This window comes from Ranitomeya variabilis, chromosome 4 (genome assembly GCF_051348905.1).
Source record: "Ranitomeya variabilis isolate aRanVar5 chromosome 4, aRanVar5.hap1, whole genome shotgun sequence".
NCBI lineage: Eukaryota > Metazoa > Chordata > Amphibia > Anura > Dendrobatidae > Ranitomeya > Ranitomeya variabilis.
Window position 1 is genome coordinate 627978907 of NC_135235.1, and position 16091 is coordinate 627994997.

The following is a 16091-nucleotide window of genomic DNA, read 5'->3' on the forward strand; positions in this document are numbered from 1 at the left end:
AAAACAAAAATTTTTTCCCACAAAAATTATTTTTTAGCCCCCAGTTTTGTATTTTTCCGAGGGTAACAGGAGAAATTGGACCCCAAAAGTTGTTGTCCAATTTGTCCTGAGTGCGATGATACCCCAAATGTGGGGGGAACTACCGTTTGGGCGCATGGGAGGGCTCGGAAGGGAAGGAGTGCCATTTGGAATGCAGACTTAGATGGAATGGTCTGCAGGCGTCACATTGCGTTTGCAGAGCCCCTAATGTACCTAAACAGTAGAAACCCCCCACAAGTGACACCATTTTGGAAAGTAGACCCCCTAAGGAACTCATCTAGATGTGTTGTGAGAGCTTTAAACCCCTAAGTGTTTCACTACAGTTTATAACGCAGAGCCGTGCAAGTAAAATTATTTTTTTTTCCACAAAAATTATTTTTTAGCCCCCAGTTTTGTATTTTTCCAAGGGTAACAGGAGAAATTGGACCCTAAATATTGTTGTCCCAATTTGTCCTGAGTACGCTGATACCTGATATGTGGGGGGGAACCACCGTTTGAGCGCATGGCAGAGCTCGGAAGGGAAGGAGCATCATTTGGAATGCAGACTTAGATGGATTGGTCTGCAGGCGTCACATTACGTTTGCAGAGCCCCTAATGTAGCTAAACAGTAGAAACCCCCCACAAGTGACCCCATATTGGAAACTAGACCCCCCAAGGAACTTATCTAGGTGTGTTGTGAGAACTTTGAGCCCCCAAGTGTTTCACTACAGTTTATAACGCAGAGCCGTGAAAATAAAAAATCCTTTTTTTTCCCACAAAAATTATTTTTTAGCCCCCAGTTTTGTATTTTTCCAAGGGTAACAGGAGAACTTGGACCCCAAAAGTTGTTGTCCAATTTGTCCTGAGTACGCTGATACCCCACATGTTGGGGTAAACCCCTGTGTGGGCACACGGGAGAGCTCGGAAGGGAAGGAGCACTGTTTTACTTTTTCAACACAGAATTGGCTGGAATTGAGATCAGACGCCATGTCGCGTTTGGAGAGCTCCTGATGTGCCTAAACAGTGGAAACCCCCCAATTATAACTGAAACCCTAATGCAAACACACCCCTAACCCTAATCCCAACGGTAACCCTAACCACACCTCTAACCCAGACACACCCCTAACCCTAATCCCAACCCTATTCCCAACCGTTAATGTAATCCAAACCCTAACCCTAACTTTAGCCCCAACCCTAACTTTAGCCCCAACCCTAACTGTAGCCTTAACCCTAGCCCCAACCCTAACCCTAGCCCTAACCCTAGCCCTAACCCCAGCCCTAACCCTAACCCTAATCCTAACCCTAGCCCTAACCCTAGCCCTAACCCTAGCCCCAACCCTAGCCCTAACCCTAACCCTAGCCCTAACCCTAGCCCTAACCCTAGCCCTAACCCTAGCCCTAACCCTAATCCTAACCATAACCCTAGCCCTAATGGGAAAATGGAAATAAATACGTTTTTTTAATTTTTCCCTAACTAAGGGGGTGATGAAGGGGGGTTTGATTTACTTTTATAGCAGGTTTTTTAGCGGACTTTTATGATTGGCAGCCATCACACACTGAAAGATGCTTTTTATTGCAAAAAATATTTTTTGCGTTACCACATTTCGAGAGCTATAATTTTTCCATATTTGAGACCACAGAGTCATGTGAGGTCTTGTTTTTTGCGGGACGAGTTGACGTTTTTATTGGTAACATTTTTGGGCACGTGACTTTTTTTATCGCTTTTTATTCCGATTTTTGTGAGGCAGAATGACCAAAAACCAGCTATTCATGAATTTCTTTTGGGGGAGGCGTTTATACCGTTCCACGTTTGGTAAAATTGATAAAGCAGTTTTATTCTTCGGGTCAGTCCGATTACAGCGATATCTCATTTATATCATTTTTTTATGTTTGGTGCTTTTATATGATAAAAACTATTTTATAGAAAAAAATAATTATTTTGGCATCGCTTTATTCTGAGGACTATAACTTTTTTATTTTTTTGCTGATGATGCTGTATGGCAGCTCTTTTTTTGCAGGACAAAATTATGCTTTCAGTGGTACCATGGTTATTTATATCTGTCTTTTTGATCGCGTTTTATTCCACTTTTTATTTGGCGGTATGATAATAAAGCGTTGTTTTTTGCCTCGTTTTTTTTCTCTTACGGTGTTTACTGAAGGGGTTAACTAGTGGGACAGTTTTATAGGTTGGGTCGTTACGGACGCGGCGATACTAAATATGTGTACTTTTATTGTTTGTTTTTTTTATTTAGATAAAGAAATGTATTTATGGGAATAATTTTTTTTTTTTTTCTTTATTTAGGAATTTTTTTAAAAAAATTTTTTTACACATGTGGAAATTTTTTTTTTTAAACTTTTTTACTTTGTCCCAGAGGGGGGGACATCACAGATCGGTGATCTGACAGTTTGCACAGCACTCTGTCAGATCACCGATCTGACTTAGAGCACTGCAGGCTTACCAGCGCCTGCTCTGAGCAGGCACTCGGTAAGCCACCTCCCTCCCTGCAGGACCCGGATGCCGCGGCCATCTTGGATCCGGGACCTGCAGCGAGGAAGGAGGTAGGAGACCCTCGAAGCAACGCGATCACATCAGGGAAGCCCGCAGGGAGCCCCCTCCCTGCGCGATGCTTCCCTATACCGCCGGGACACCGCGATCATGTTTGATCGCGGTGTGCCGGGGGTTAATGTGCCGGGGGTGGTCCATGACAGCTCCTGGCACATAGCGCCGGATGTCAGCTGCGATAGGCAGCTGACACCCGGCCGCGATCAGCCGTGCTTCCCCCGTGAGCGCGGCCGATCGTGCTGGACGTACTATTCCGTCCTTGGGAAGTAGGGCCCACCCCACATGGACGGAATAGTACGTCCAATGACAGAAAGGGGTTAAGTGATATAATTATTATTAATGTAATTAATAATACTATAATTGTAATTAATATGTTGATATTAACCCTTTAAGCCCCAAGGGTGGTTTGCACGTTAATGACCGGGCCAATTTTTACAATTCTGACCACTGTCCCTTTATGAGGTTTTAACTCTGGAACGCTTCAACGGATCCCAGTGATTCTGACATTGTTTTCTCGAGACATATTGTACTTCATGATAGTGGTAAAATTTCTTCGATATAACTTGTGTTTATTTGTGAAAAAAACCACAGAGATATATCACACAAAATAATTAATACGTAACATTTCCCACATATCTACTTTACATCAGCACAATTTTGGAACCCAAATTTTTGTTTGTTAGTGAGTTATAAGGGTTAAAAGTTGACCAGCAATTTCTCATTTTTACAACACTAATATTTTTTAGGGACCACATCACATTTGAAGTCATTTTGAGGGGTCTATATGATAGAAAATAACCAAGTGTGACACATTCTAAAAACTGCACCCCTCAAGGTGCTCAAAACCACATTCAAGAAGTTTATTAACCCTTCAGGTGTTTTACAGGAATTTTTGGAATGTTTAAAAAAAATGAACATTTAACTTTTTTTCACAAAAAATTTACTTCAGCTCCAATTTGTTTTATTTTACCAAGGGTAACAGGAGAAAATGGACCCCAAAAGTTGTTGTACAATTTGTTCTGAGTACGCTGATACCCCATATGTGGGGGTAAACCACTGTTTGGGCACATGGCAGAGCTTGGAAGGAAAGGAGCGCCGTTTGACTTTTTAATGCAAAATTGACTGGAATTGAGATGGGACGCTATGTTGCGTTTGGAGAGCCCCTGATGTGCCTAAACATTGAAACCCCCCACAAGTGACACCATTTTGGAAAGTAGACCTCCTAAGGAACTTATCTAGATGTGTGGTGAGCACTTTGATCCACCAAGTGCTTCACAGAAGTTTATAATGCAGAGCCATCAAAATAAAAAATCATATTTTTTCACAAATATGATCTTTTCGCCCCCAATTTTTTATTTTCCCAAGGGTAAGAGAAGAAATTGGACCCCAAAAGTTGTTGTGCCATTTGTCCAGAGTACGCCGATACCCCATATGTGGGGGTAAACCACTGTTTGGGCGCATGGCAGAGCTCAGAAGGGAAGGAGCGCCATTTGACTTTTCAATGCAAAATTGACTGGAATTGAGATGGGACACCATGTCACGTTTGGAGAGCCCCTGATGTGCCTAAACATTGAAACCCCCCACAAGTGACACCATTTTGGAAAGTAGACCCCCTAAGGAACTTATCTAGATGTGATTTGACAGCTTTGAACCCCCAAGTGTTTCACTACAGTTTATAATGCAGAGCCGTGAAAATAAAAAATCATTTTTTTTCCACAAAAATTATTTTTTAGCCCCGTTTTGTATTTTTCCAAGGGCAACAGGAGTAATTGTACCCCAAAAGTTGTCCAATTTGTCCTGAGTATGCTGATATCCCATATGTTAGGGTAAACCCCTGTTTTGGCACACGGGAGAGCTCGGAAGGGAAGGAGCACTGTTTTACTTTTTCAACGCAGAATTGGGTGGAATTGAGATCGGACGCCATATCGCGTTTTGAGAGCCCTGATGTGCCTAAACAGTGGAAACCCCCAATTCTAACTGAAACCCTATCCCAAACACACCCCTAACCCTAATCTCAACCATAACCCTAACCACACCCCTAACCCTGACACACCCCTAACCCTAATCCCATCCGTAAATGTAATCCATACCCTAACCCTAACTTTAGCCCCAACCCTAACTTTAGCCCAAACCCTAACTCTAACTTTAGCCCCAACCCTAACCCTAACTTTAGCCCCAACCCTAACTGTAGCCCTAAACTTAACTTTAGCCCCAACCCTAACCCTAACTTTAGCTTCAGCCCCAACCCTAACACTAGCCCCACCCCTAACCCCAACCTTAGCCCCAACCCTAGCCCTAACCCTAGCCCTAACCCTAGCCCTAACCCCAGCCCTAGCCCTAACCCTAGCCCTAATGAGAAATGAGAAAATGGAAATAAAAAAAATATATATATACATTTTTATGTTTTCCTAAGGGGGAGATGAAGGGGGGTTTGATTTACTTTTATAGCAGGTTTTTTTAGCGGATTTTTATGATTGGCAGCTGTCACACACTAAAAGACGCTTTTAATTGCAAAAAATATTTTTTGCGTTGCCACATTTCGAGACCTATAATTTTTCCATATTTTGGTCCACAGAGTCATGTGAGGTCTTGTTTTTTGCGGGACGAGATGATTTTTTTATTGGTACCATTTTTGGGCATGTGACTTTTTTGATCGCTTTTATTCTGATTTTTGTGAGGCAGAATGACCAAAAACCAGCTGTTCATGAATTTCTTTTGGGGGGGCGTTTATACCGTTCCACGTTTGGTAAAATGGATAAAGCAGTTTTATTCTTCGGGTCAGTACGATTACAGCGATACCTCATTTACATAATTTTTTTTGTTTTGGCGCTTTTATACGATAAAAACTATTTTATAGAAAAAATAATTATTTTTACATCGCTTTATTCTGAGGACTATAACTTTTTTACTTTTTTGCTGATGATGCTGTATGGCAGCTCGTTTTTTGCGGGACAAGATGACGTTTTCAGCGGTACCATGGATATTTTGATCGCATGTTATTCCACTTTTTGTTTGGCGGTATGATAATAAAGCGTTTTTTGCCCCTTTTTTTTTTTACGGTGTTCACTGAAGGGGTTAACTAGTGAGACAGTTTTATAAGTCGGGTCGCTACGGACGCGGCGATACTAAATATGTGTACTTTTATTGTTTTTTTAATTATTTAGATAAAGAAATGTATTTATGGGAACAATATTTTTTTTTCTTTATTTAGGAATTTTTTTTTATTTTTTTTTTACACATTTAAAAAATGTTTTTTAACTTTTTTACTTTGTCCCAGGGGGACATCACTGTATAGTGACAGATCGCTAATCTGACACTTTGCTGTGCACTGTGTCAGATCAGCGATCTGGCGTGCCTTGCTCCTGGCTTACCAGCGCCTGCTCTGAGCAGGCACTTGGTAAGCCACCTCCCTGCAGGACCCGGAAGTAGCCCCGTGGCCATTTTGGATCCGGGGCCTGCAGGGAGGAGTTGCTCGGTACAAGGTGAGCACATCGCCTTCTACCTATCGTCACAGGGAAGCACGCAGGGAGCCCCCTCCCTGCGCGATGCTTCCCTGTACCGCCGGAACACTGCGATCATGTTTGATCGCAGTGTGCCGGGGGTTAATGTGCCGGGGGCGGTCCGTGACCGCTCCTAGCACATAGTGCCGGATGTCAGCTGCGATAGTCACATAGTCGCATATGACGTACTATTCCGTCACTGGGAATTAAGTCCCAGGTCACCTTGACGGGATAGTACGTCATATGGGATTAAGGGGTTAATATTGAGCCTAATTAATTTCAGCCTATTGGTTCGGCCCTCCACAACAGTCACAGTCTTTCATGTGGCCCATCGGGAAAATTAATTGCCCACCCCTGCGCTATATAACTCTCAGTCTGGCACACTCGTTTCCTGAAATACGCTGTGCTGCTGGGGAATCCTTCTCCTTCTTCTGCAGGGTGGGACATTTATATTGATACACCTGGGTGGGCCATGTATATGGATACACCTAAATAAATTGGGAATGGTTGGTGATATCAACTTCCTGTTTGTGGCACATTAGTATATGGGAGGGGGAAAACTTTTCAAGATGGGTGGTGACCATGGTGGCCATTTTGAAGTCAGCCATTTTTGAATGCAACTTTATAAATGGCCCACCCAGGTGTATCCATATAAATGGCCCACCCTGTATAATACTCTCAGTCTGGCACACTCCTCTCCTGAAATTCTCCATGCTGCTGGGAATCGTGCTCCATCTATATAACTCTCAGTCTGGCACACTCCTCTCCTGAAATACTCTGTGCTGCTGGGAATCCTTCTCCTTCCAGTATATAACTCTCAATCTGTAGCACTCCTCTCATGAGCACTCTGCACTGCAGGGAAATCCTGCACTTTCCAGTATAAAACTCTGTCTCTCCTGAAATACTCTGTGCTGCTGGGAATCCTGCTCTTTCCAGTATATAACTCTGAGTCTGGCACACTCTTCTGCTGAAATACTCTGTGCTGCTAGGAATCCTGCTCTTTCCAGTATATAACTCTTAGGCCGGGATCAGACTAGCATATGGCATCAGATGTGAGAGCATCGGATGCGATATGCTACTGACTCTTGGCTCCTGCTATGCTGCGAGCGGGAGCCGCGTCTCATGCATCTGTGCTCCGAGCCTCTCACACAGAGAGGATTGGAGCACAGCTGCGGAGGAGGCGGAGAAATGTATTTCTCCATCTCCTCCATTGCCGAAGTCAGCGTATATCACACATCACTCAGATGATATCCGAGTGTTGTGCGTTGGCTCACTCGCACGCATAGGCTTACAGGTCCTTCTCAAAAAATTAGCATATAGTGTTAAATTTCATTATTTACCATAATGTAATGATTACAATTAAACTTTCATATATTATAGATTCATTATCCACCAACTGAAATTTGTCAGGTCTTTTATTGTTTTAATACTGATGATTTTGGCATACAACTCCTGATAACCCAAAAAACCTGTCTCAATAAATTAGCATATTTCACCCGTCCAATCAAATAAAAGTGTTTTTTAATAACAAACAAAAAAAACATCAAATAATAATGTTCAGTTATGCACTCAATACTTGGTCAGGAATCCTTTGGCAGAAATGACTGCTTCAATGCGGCGTGGCATGGAGGCAATCAGCCTGTGACACTGCTGAGATGTTATGGAGGCCCAGGATGCTTCAATAGCGGCCTTAAGCTCATCCAGAGTGTTGGGTCTTGCGTCTCTCAACTTTCTCTTCACAATATCCCACAGATTCCCTATGGGGTTCAGGTCAGGAGAGTTGGCAGGCCAATTGAGCACAGTAATACCATGGTCAGTAAACCATTTACCAGTGGTTTTGGCACTGTGAGCAGGTGCCAGGTCGTGCTGAAAAATGAAATCTTCATCTCCATAAAGCATTTCAGCCGATGGAAGCATGAAGTGCTCCAAAATCTCCTGATAGCTAGCTGCATTGACCCTGCCCTTGATGAAACACAGTGGACCAACACCAGCAGCTGACATGGCACCCCACACCATCACTGACTGTGGGTACTTGACACTGGACTTCAGGCATTTTGGCATTTCCTTCTCCCCAGTCTTCCTCCAGACTCTGGCACCTTGATTTCCGAATGACATGCAAAATTTGCTTTCATCAGAAAAAAGTACTTGGGACCACTTAGCAACAGTCCAGTGCTGCTTTTAAGTGGCTTTACCTGGGGAATGCGGCACCTGTAGCCCATTTCCTGCCCACGCCTGTGCACGGTGGCTCTGGATGTTTCCACACCAGACAGTCCACTGCTTCCTCAGGTTCCCCAAGGTCTGGAATCGGTCCTTCTCCACAATCTTCCTCAGGGTCCGGTCACCTCTTCTCGTTGTACAGCGTTTTCTGCCACATTGTTTCCTTCCAACAGACTTACCATTGAGGTGCCTTGATACAGCACTCTGGGAACAGCCTATTTGTTGAGAAATTTCTTTCTGGGTCTTACCCTCTTGCTTGAGGGTGTCAGTGATGGCCTTCTTGACATCTGTCAGGTCGCTAGTCTTACCCATGATGGGGGTTTTGAGTAATGAACCAGGCAGGGAGTTTTTAAAAGCCTCAGGTATCTTTTGCATGTGTTTAGAGTTAATTAGTTGATTCAGAAGATTAGGGTAATAGGTCGTTTAGAGAACCTTTTCTTGATATGCTAATTTATTGAGACAGGTTTTTTGGGTTATCAGGAGTTGTAGGCCAAAATCATCAGTATTAAAACAATAAAAGACCTGACAAATTTCAGTTGGTGGATAATGAATCTATAATATATGAAAGTTTAATTGTAATCATTACATTATGGTAAATAATGAAATTTAACACTATATGCTAATTTTTTGAGAAGGACCTGTATATGGGTGCGAGTGAGCCAAGACTTGGTCGAGTGTCGGTGACAAACGCAGCATGCTGCGATTTCACTCGCACGTTGAAAACGGCTGAGAAAAAACATTGATGTGAGCTGCCCCATAGATGAATACTGGTCCAAGTGCTATGCGATGTTTTATCGCATAGCACTCGTCCATATTTATCGCTAGTGTGACCCCGGCCTCAGTCTGGCACACTCCTCTCCTGAAACACTCTGTGCTGCTGGGGAATCCTTCTCCTTCCAGTTTATAACTCTCAGTCTGGAACACTCCTCTCCTGAAACACTCTGTGCTGCTGGGGAATCCTTCTCCTTCCAGTTTATAACTCTCAGTCTGGCACACTCCTCTCCTGAAACACTCTGTGCTGTTGGGAATCCTGCTCTTTCCAGTATATAATTCTCAGTTTAGTACACTCCTCTGCTGAAACACTCTGTGCTGCTTCTCTTCCTCAGTAGAGAATGAGCCCGCAGCTGTGTGAAGCTTTCAGGACTGGATTTAGTGCGGCCTCCAGAGATGGAGATACCAGACAGGTGTGTCTGCTGCCAATGGAAAATGTCTTCACCTTCTCAGATTACCAGACTGAAATCTACATCACTGGGCCAAGAACCCTGAGCAGACGGAACCACAGAGACCCCCGAAATGTGACCCACCATTACTGGGCTGTGGTGTCCATATAGGAATATGAGGGGCCCATGTCCTATAATGCCCTCCGTGATCATATATTTCTCTTCTATCCCATGGATAAAAGCTCTTGGGAGACACCCATTAAGGCAAAAAGGATGGTGTAGGGCAGGGGGCAGCATCCTGTAATGTGGAACTACTACTCCCAGCATGTTGGTTCTTGTCTCTCTGCAGCAAAATTTAGGAAAATCTTTTTATCCCCAAAATGTAAATTTCAGTTCCAGTTACTAATTCTGTAAAAAAAGAAAATTAGGGAATGCTCCTTAATGGATATACACCCTGCCATCCCCCAACTCCCCACCCGAGACATAGAATTGCTGCCGGGGTGCACTGTACAGTTACTAATTACGTCAGCATCCATCAATAACCAGGGGATGAATTACCCTCCACTGTCAGAAAGCAGCTCAGTAATTCAGTCACATCCAGAGGGGGCTACACCAGCCACTGCAGCACAATGCCAGCCCTGGACCGGCTCCCACCCCCATTCCGTGACCCCCAGTAGCCTTAGTGTCTGGGCTGTAATTATACTTTAGGGAAGAAAATCTGCAGATTAAACGAATGTAGATGTATTGTTGTGTATACAGTGGGGAAAATAAGTATTTGATACACTGCCGATTTTGCAAGTTTTCCCACTTACAAAGTTTGGAGAGGGCTATAATTTTTATCGTAGGTACACTTCAACTGTGAGAGATAGAATCCATCTCTCTGACCTTGCACGTCCAGCTGGGCTTTGGTATGGTACGCACGGCACCTTGCGGTGCTCTCTCTACATCCTCAGTGGCCTGTGTTGTCTGCTAAGGCGCCCCCTAGGATTCACCTCCAGTTACACACGTTCTGTGTATCATTACATTATCACCGACCTGAACTTTTCACGGGGGCACCTTTTGTATGTCATGGATCCGCTCCGTGCTCTATCAGGGGTCCAACCTGACCGAAATGATGCATAATTTGTCTGTGGAACAAAGTGCCCTGGTTGCTTTTCACCAGCAGGTGCAGAGAGAGTTGGCTGATACTGTTAACGCTGTGCAGGGTGCCTCCTCTTTGTCTGGCGGTGTGTCAGATGTTTCCCTACCCTCTCCTGAACCCTCTCTCAAACTTCCGGATACCTTTTCTGGGAATAAAAGTAAATTCCAGGCTTGGGCTTTCTCCCTATCCCCCATCTCCCCTGAGAGATTGTTTGTGGATCGGTTCTTTGAGGCCTTGGGTCTTATTTACAATGAACCTGATCGAGTGAGGTTGGCTGAGGACATGATTATGAGTCTCACCCAGGGAAAGCTCTCTGCTGAGTGGTACTGTTCTGAGTACAGACGATGGGCACCAGGAGTATCTTGGAATTTCTCGGCACTTAGAGGGCTTTTCCAAAGGGGCCTTTCCGAGTATCTAATGGATGCGTTGGCTCTGCACCTGCCACCTGACTCTCTGGAGGAGGCCATGACACAGCCCGTCCGCATGGATCACAGAGAGAGAGGAGTGGTGCAACGTGATGTTCCTTTTTCCCCAGTTAAGTCTGAACCTTCACCATCTGTAGAGCCCATGGATGTGGGAGCTGTCTCTGTGAATGAAAAAGAGAGATGTCGAAGGGAGAACAAACTCTGCTTTTACTGTGGAGCCCTGTGACATTGGAGAAAGGACTGTCCCTCCTATTCACCTGTTTACAAGGTCTTGGGAAATGCCTAGGTCTGGGTGGCTGCCGAGGAGGCTACCCAGACCCTTAGGTACTTTTTTCCTCAGTTTTCAAATTGTTGCTAAAAGTGGAATTTGGTGTAAACAATTGTGTTTTTCCTGCCTCTGCTTTTGTGGATTGCGGTTCCAATTGTGAGATAGGGAAAGTCAGGTTGGGGACACCCATAAAGGTTATGGCCCAGAGGACTGAGTTTCCAGCCCGGTCGGTTCATGCTGATCATTTAGTTCGGTCCTTTCATGCCCAATATCCTGAGAAACCTGGGGGTCTGGTGGCCCCTGTTGAGAGGGGAGTACTGTCATGACTGAGGACAGGATGGTTCAGCCTCCGTCCTGGTCAGGGTTAATGCTAGTTCACCTCTCTTTGCTTCTGGGGCGGCTATTTAATGCTGGTTGTTCCTGGTGTTGGTGATACTTCTTTACTCTCGGCTAGTGTAGCTGACCCAGGTTACTCAGTTAACTATCGTTGTTCCTCTGTATGCTTGTGCTTCTGTGTATGACCCGATGTGTTCCTTGACTCCTCTCTGTCTCCTGTCTCTGTTTTTTCCTGACTTCTCTGGTTTCTGACACTCGGCTCCTCTCCTAACTATTCTCCAGTCCAGCCCTTTGGATACCGCGCTCCATCCTGGTCTTTGACCCCCTCGTTATTGACTTCTCTCTTGTCTCACCCCTCGGCTCCCACGAACCCCGTCCGGCTTCCGACCCCATGCTTATGGATCGTCCCCAGGCGCAGGGCAGTGGGGTACTCGGAACCGAGTCCCTTCTGTCTCGGTTCTGGGGATGTCACGGTGGCTCGACCCGGTCCGTGGCCCTGCTAAGGGGCGCCCAATTAAAGGATGTAGTTTGTCAAGTGTTTGTGACGCCACCTGTGGTATTCGGTCAGGATGACCGACGCTGCTGAGGGGTCCGCTGGGGTGATGTTATGGCAGCTAGATGGTATACCTTCCCACAGGTGAAGTATGTCCCCAGGGCTTCCCAGTAAGGTAGATGATGATGGTGTAGGTCGCAGTAAATAATGAGGACACAAGGTTGCAGTCTCTTTACCTTTTACTGTAGACTTCAGCGTCCACAATCCAGAGCACTGCTAACAGGGCTGGCTGAATCCGGCCGGTCCGAAGGCATATCCAGAGTTCCCTTTGCAGGTGGAAATCAGTAGCCTTCCTACTTGCGCCTGTGTGTTGTAGCACCTCCCTGCTGAGCACCACGGGCTAGTCCTCACAACTGTCGTGTATGTTTCTGATATTCTCTCTCTACGTCCCCCAGATGATATGGATAGGATGACCCGTATGACGGGGTAGGCCTGGAGCTATTTTATAGGGACCCTAGAGACACCCCTCTCCCACAATTTGCCTCCGTTGTCTTCATTAGGTTAAAGGTTGGGCAGCCAACTTGGAATTAACTGTCCTGCCGTAGTTTGAAGTAATGCGTAGAGCCTATTACTCCCTCGGTGTTCCGGCCACCGGCTACGCGCCTCAGAAGGATGTTGCCGATCTTAAGGCAGAACTCCTCCCGGTATTATCTCCTTGTGCTGTGATCTCGTTTCTCACTTCTCCACAATATACTCCGCTTCTTGTCCTTTCTTAAGATGCTGCCGCAATGAGGTGCAGGCGCAGCTCTGTAACGTTCTATCTCTCGCTAAGTCTCTGCCAGGATCCCACCCCTGACAGGGACCTCTGTCTGCAGCTCCGATGTTCCTCCTTCTCCCCCTGTCTGCCTGACAGGTCTTTCCTGGGTCTCACCCAGTAGCGTTCTCTCTAACTTCCTATCCAACTCCCAGTTTTACCCGAGTGTGAGGAGTGGCCTAATACATAGAACCCTTTGCTCCCCCTGGTGGTTGGAGTGTGAAGTGTAGTGTGTGACTGTGATACCTGGTCAGGTGAACTCCTTTAGTGCCATCAGACGTACCATCACTCCCCCTGGTGGAAGAACGACAATACTGCAACGACCAGGACTCTAAGGCGCTGCACTCCCCCCCGTTAAATCCAGTACTCCCGGACTGGGAAAAGAAGAACAACAATACATGTTAGCAAAAGACATACAAAATTTTTGGAATGCTGTAAACAAGTAAATATAACAATGCTTCCCTTTATGGGAGGTGAGAACACTTGAACGTTGCAAACAAAAACATATTTACCTTGTGCTTAAGATTTTAAATAACACTTATTAATAAGCTAACTATAAATAACTATTATTACCCAGTCGGGCATACTATCTACTAAGTGCAAATACAAAACGGTATTTCTCCTTTAAGGGCGTATACCCACTAAAGGCATGCTATAAAACTCACAAGTGCAAATTAACATTTTCTTTATTTCTCTAAGTGCAAGGTCTATCAACCATCTATCTATGGCTCTCTGGAGGACTCACTAACCCCTACGGGTTCACTTTATTGAAATTCGGCTTTCAACTTTCTCTTGTCCTCAATTTCTAAAGTACGTCATTAAACATTTCTTATTACTAGCTGGCTAACTACATACTACTACTATGTAAAACATTATCACTATCTAACTATCTAAGGCAACATTATCATGTTTCGACTAAGTGCAACAAATGAACATTCCCTTTAAGGGGAACCAAGTATTTTCTGAGGTAGTGCAAACTATCAATTTGCAAGTCTGTTTAAAGCAAGAACTTCTGCGCTGTAATCAGGAACAGTCTCTTCAAAAAGCTCTTCTTTTTGTAAAACCAGTAGGGAGCACCTTTAAGAAGGTGCAAACTACATACAAGCAGTTTGTAATCATGCGCAGTTCATGATTCAAATGTTCTTTGGCAAAACCGTGATAAACTTCTGTGCAAAACTAGAAACAATAGGGATCCCGGGTCAACAAAGGGATCCCTTTAAGAATTAACCCTAGACGGGTTTAGCAGCAAAACAGGAAAACAAACAGTTAACTATTTACATACTCAGGTTTCCGAGGTTCATCCTCATAATAGGTTGCAAGGCATCAGTTGGTAGGGAACACTTCCTGACTGGGGAAGCTTCGGTTCCGTGTTCTCGTCTGATGCGGTGTCGGTGTCATTGGTTCGTCTCTCAGGTGCGGCCAAGTCACTAGGAGTCTGGATTCGAATGTTGGCTTTGGTAGCCAGTTCAGTGGCGGCAATAATGCACACCGTGGTGGTAGTAGTAGGATTTGTCAATTCGGAGTTAGTCGTAGTCAGGACGGCAGGCGGCGCTACAGTAGGTTCACATCGCTTAACATTCCGAGCGCACCAGCCTTGCGCACTCCGATGGCGAGTGTAGGTCACCTGGTCCCCTCTGTGTAAGATTCGGTTCCGATACCCATCGCGGTATTGGACCTCCACGTCATAGCTGGTAAAAAAGACTTCAGTCGGTAGTCCCGGTTCCTGTATTAAGCCCCAACCCCTTTTCGGGTGAAAGGCCAGTACAGTCCCTCGTTTTACCAAGTTCTTAGTGCCGCGTTCGGTCTTTGGTTTTTGTACTCTCGGTGGGTCTCGTTGTTCTGTCTCTTTTCGGTTTTTCCAGTGGGAAATTAGGCAATGTTGGTACTGCTCCCAAGTGAGCGCAGCAATATAGATCCCTTCTTCTCGGGACCCGTCTGGTCTAGTCCTTGGCACATCCCATTGGAAGATCACCCCCTCGGAGCTCACATCTAGTGGTTCTCCCATAGCTGTTGGTAACGGAGGCACTGTCTTCTCCACGGTGTCAAGGGCTACCACGACGAGCTCAGCGGCGGGGAATCGGTCACTGCCGGCACGGGGAGCGGTCACGGGAGCAGGATCGGTCGGTAGAGCAGGGGCGCTTCCCATACCTGCGTCTGATGTGGTTCCACCGATGTCGATCTGTTCCATTGATGGGGATGCTGGAATCGGCTGCAGCGCGGACCACGGGTCTTCCAATGCGACCCTCTGACACGGCTCCGACTTCGATTGCTTCACATCTGCTGGCTCCTCGTTCGGGATAGGTTGACTCGGCTCCTCTGTCTGCGGCTCCAAGAGGCTCGGATCCTCCAGCGGCGGTGGGTTCGGATCCGCCTCCGGTCGGCGGGGACAGTCCTGAATCGCTTCGTCGTCGTTCAGGTACTCGCTGGTCGCCCTCATTGTTTCGAGGTCGGCGATCGCACATACACATGGCTCCGCCATTATCAGGGGGCCGTCCTCCTTCTTGTTCTGGTTCCCGCCGTTGCAAATCAGGGGGCGGTTCTCCTCTGCTTCGGGGAACGTCGTTATCTTGCAGCAGTAGTCGGAGGGGGCGGTCGTCACTTTCAGCGCCATTTTGGTAATTCCCTCCCATGGCACGCCCTTCGTCTTCTCCTGCGCTCCTCGTGGCGCTGTAATGGCGGCGGTTTTGGCGGGAATTTTTGGCGGCAAGTGGCAACACACAGTCTTTGCAATGAATCACAGTTCAAGCACAATTCAGACACAGTTCCAAGGCACACATGACCCGATTCTCGGGCTTAAGTAGATCCTGTTCGTGACGCCAAAGTTGGATCGCCCCCAGGCGCAGGGCAGTGGGGTACTCCGAACCGGGTCCCTTCTGTCTCGGTTCTGGGGATGTCACGGTGGCTCGACCCGGTCCGTGGCCCTGCTAAGGGGCGCCCAATTAAAGGATGTAGTTTGTCACGTGTTTGTGACGCCACCTGTGGTATTCGGTCAGGATGACCGACGCTGCTGAGGGGTCCGCTGGGGTGATGTTATGGCAGCTAGATGGTATACCTTCCCACAGGTGAAGTATGTCCCCAGGGCTTCCCAGTAAGGTAGATGATGATGGTGTAGGTCGCAGTAAATAATGAGGACACAAGGTTGCAGTCTCTTTACCT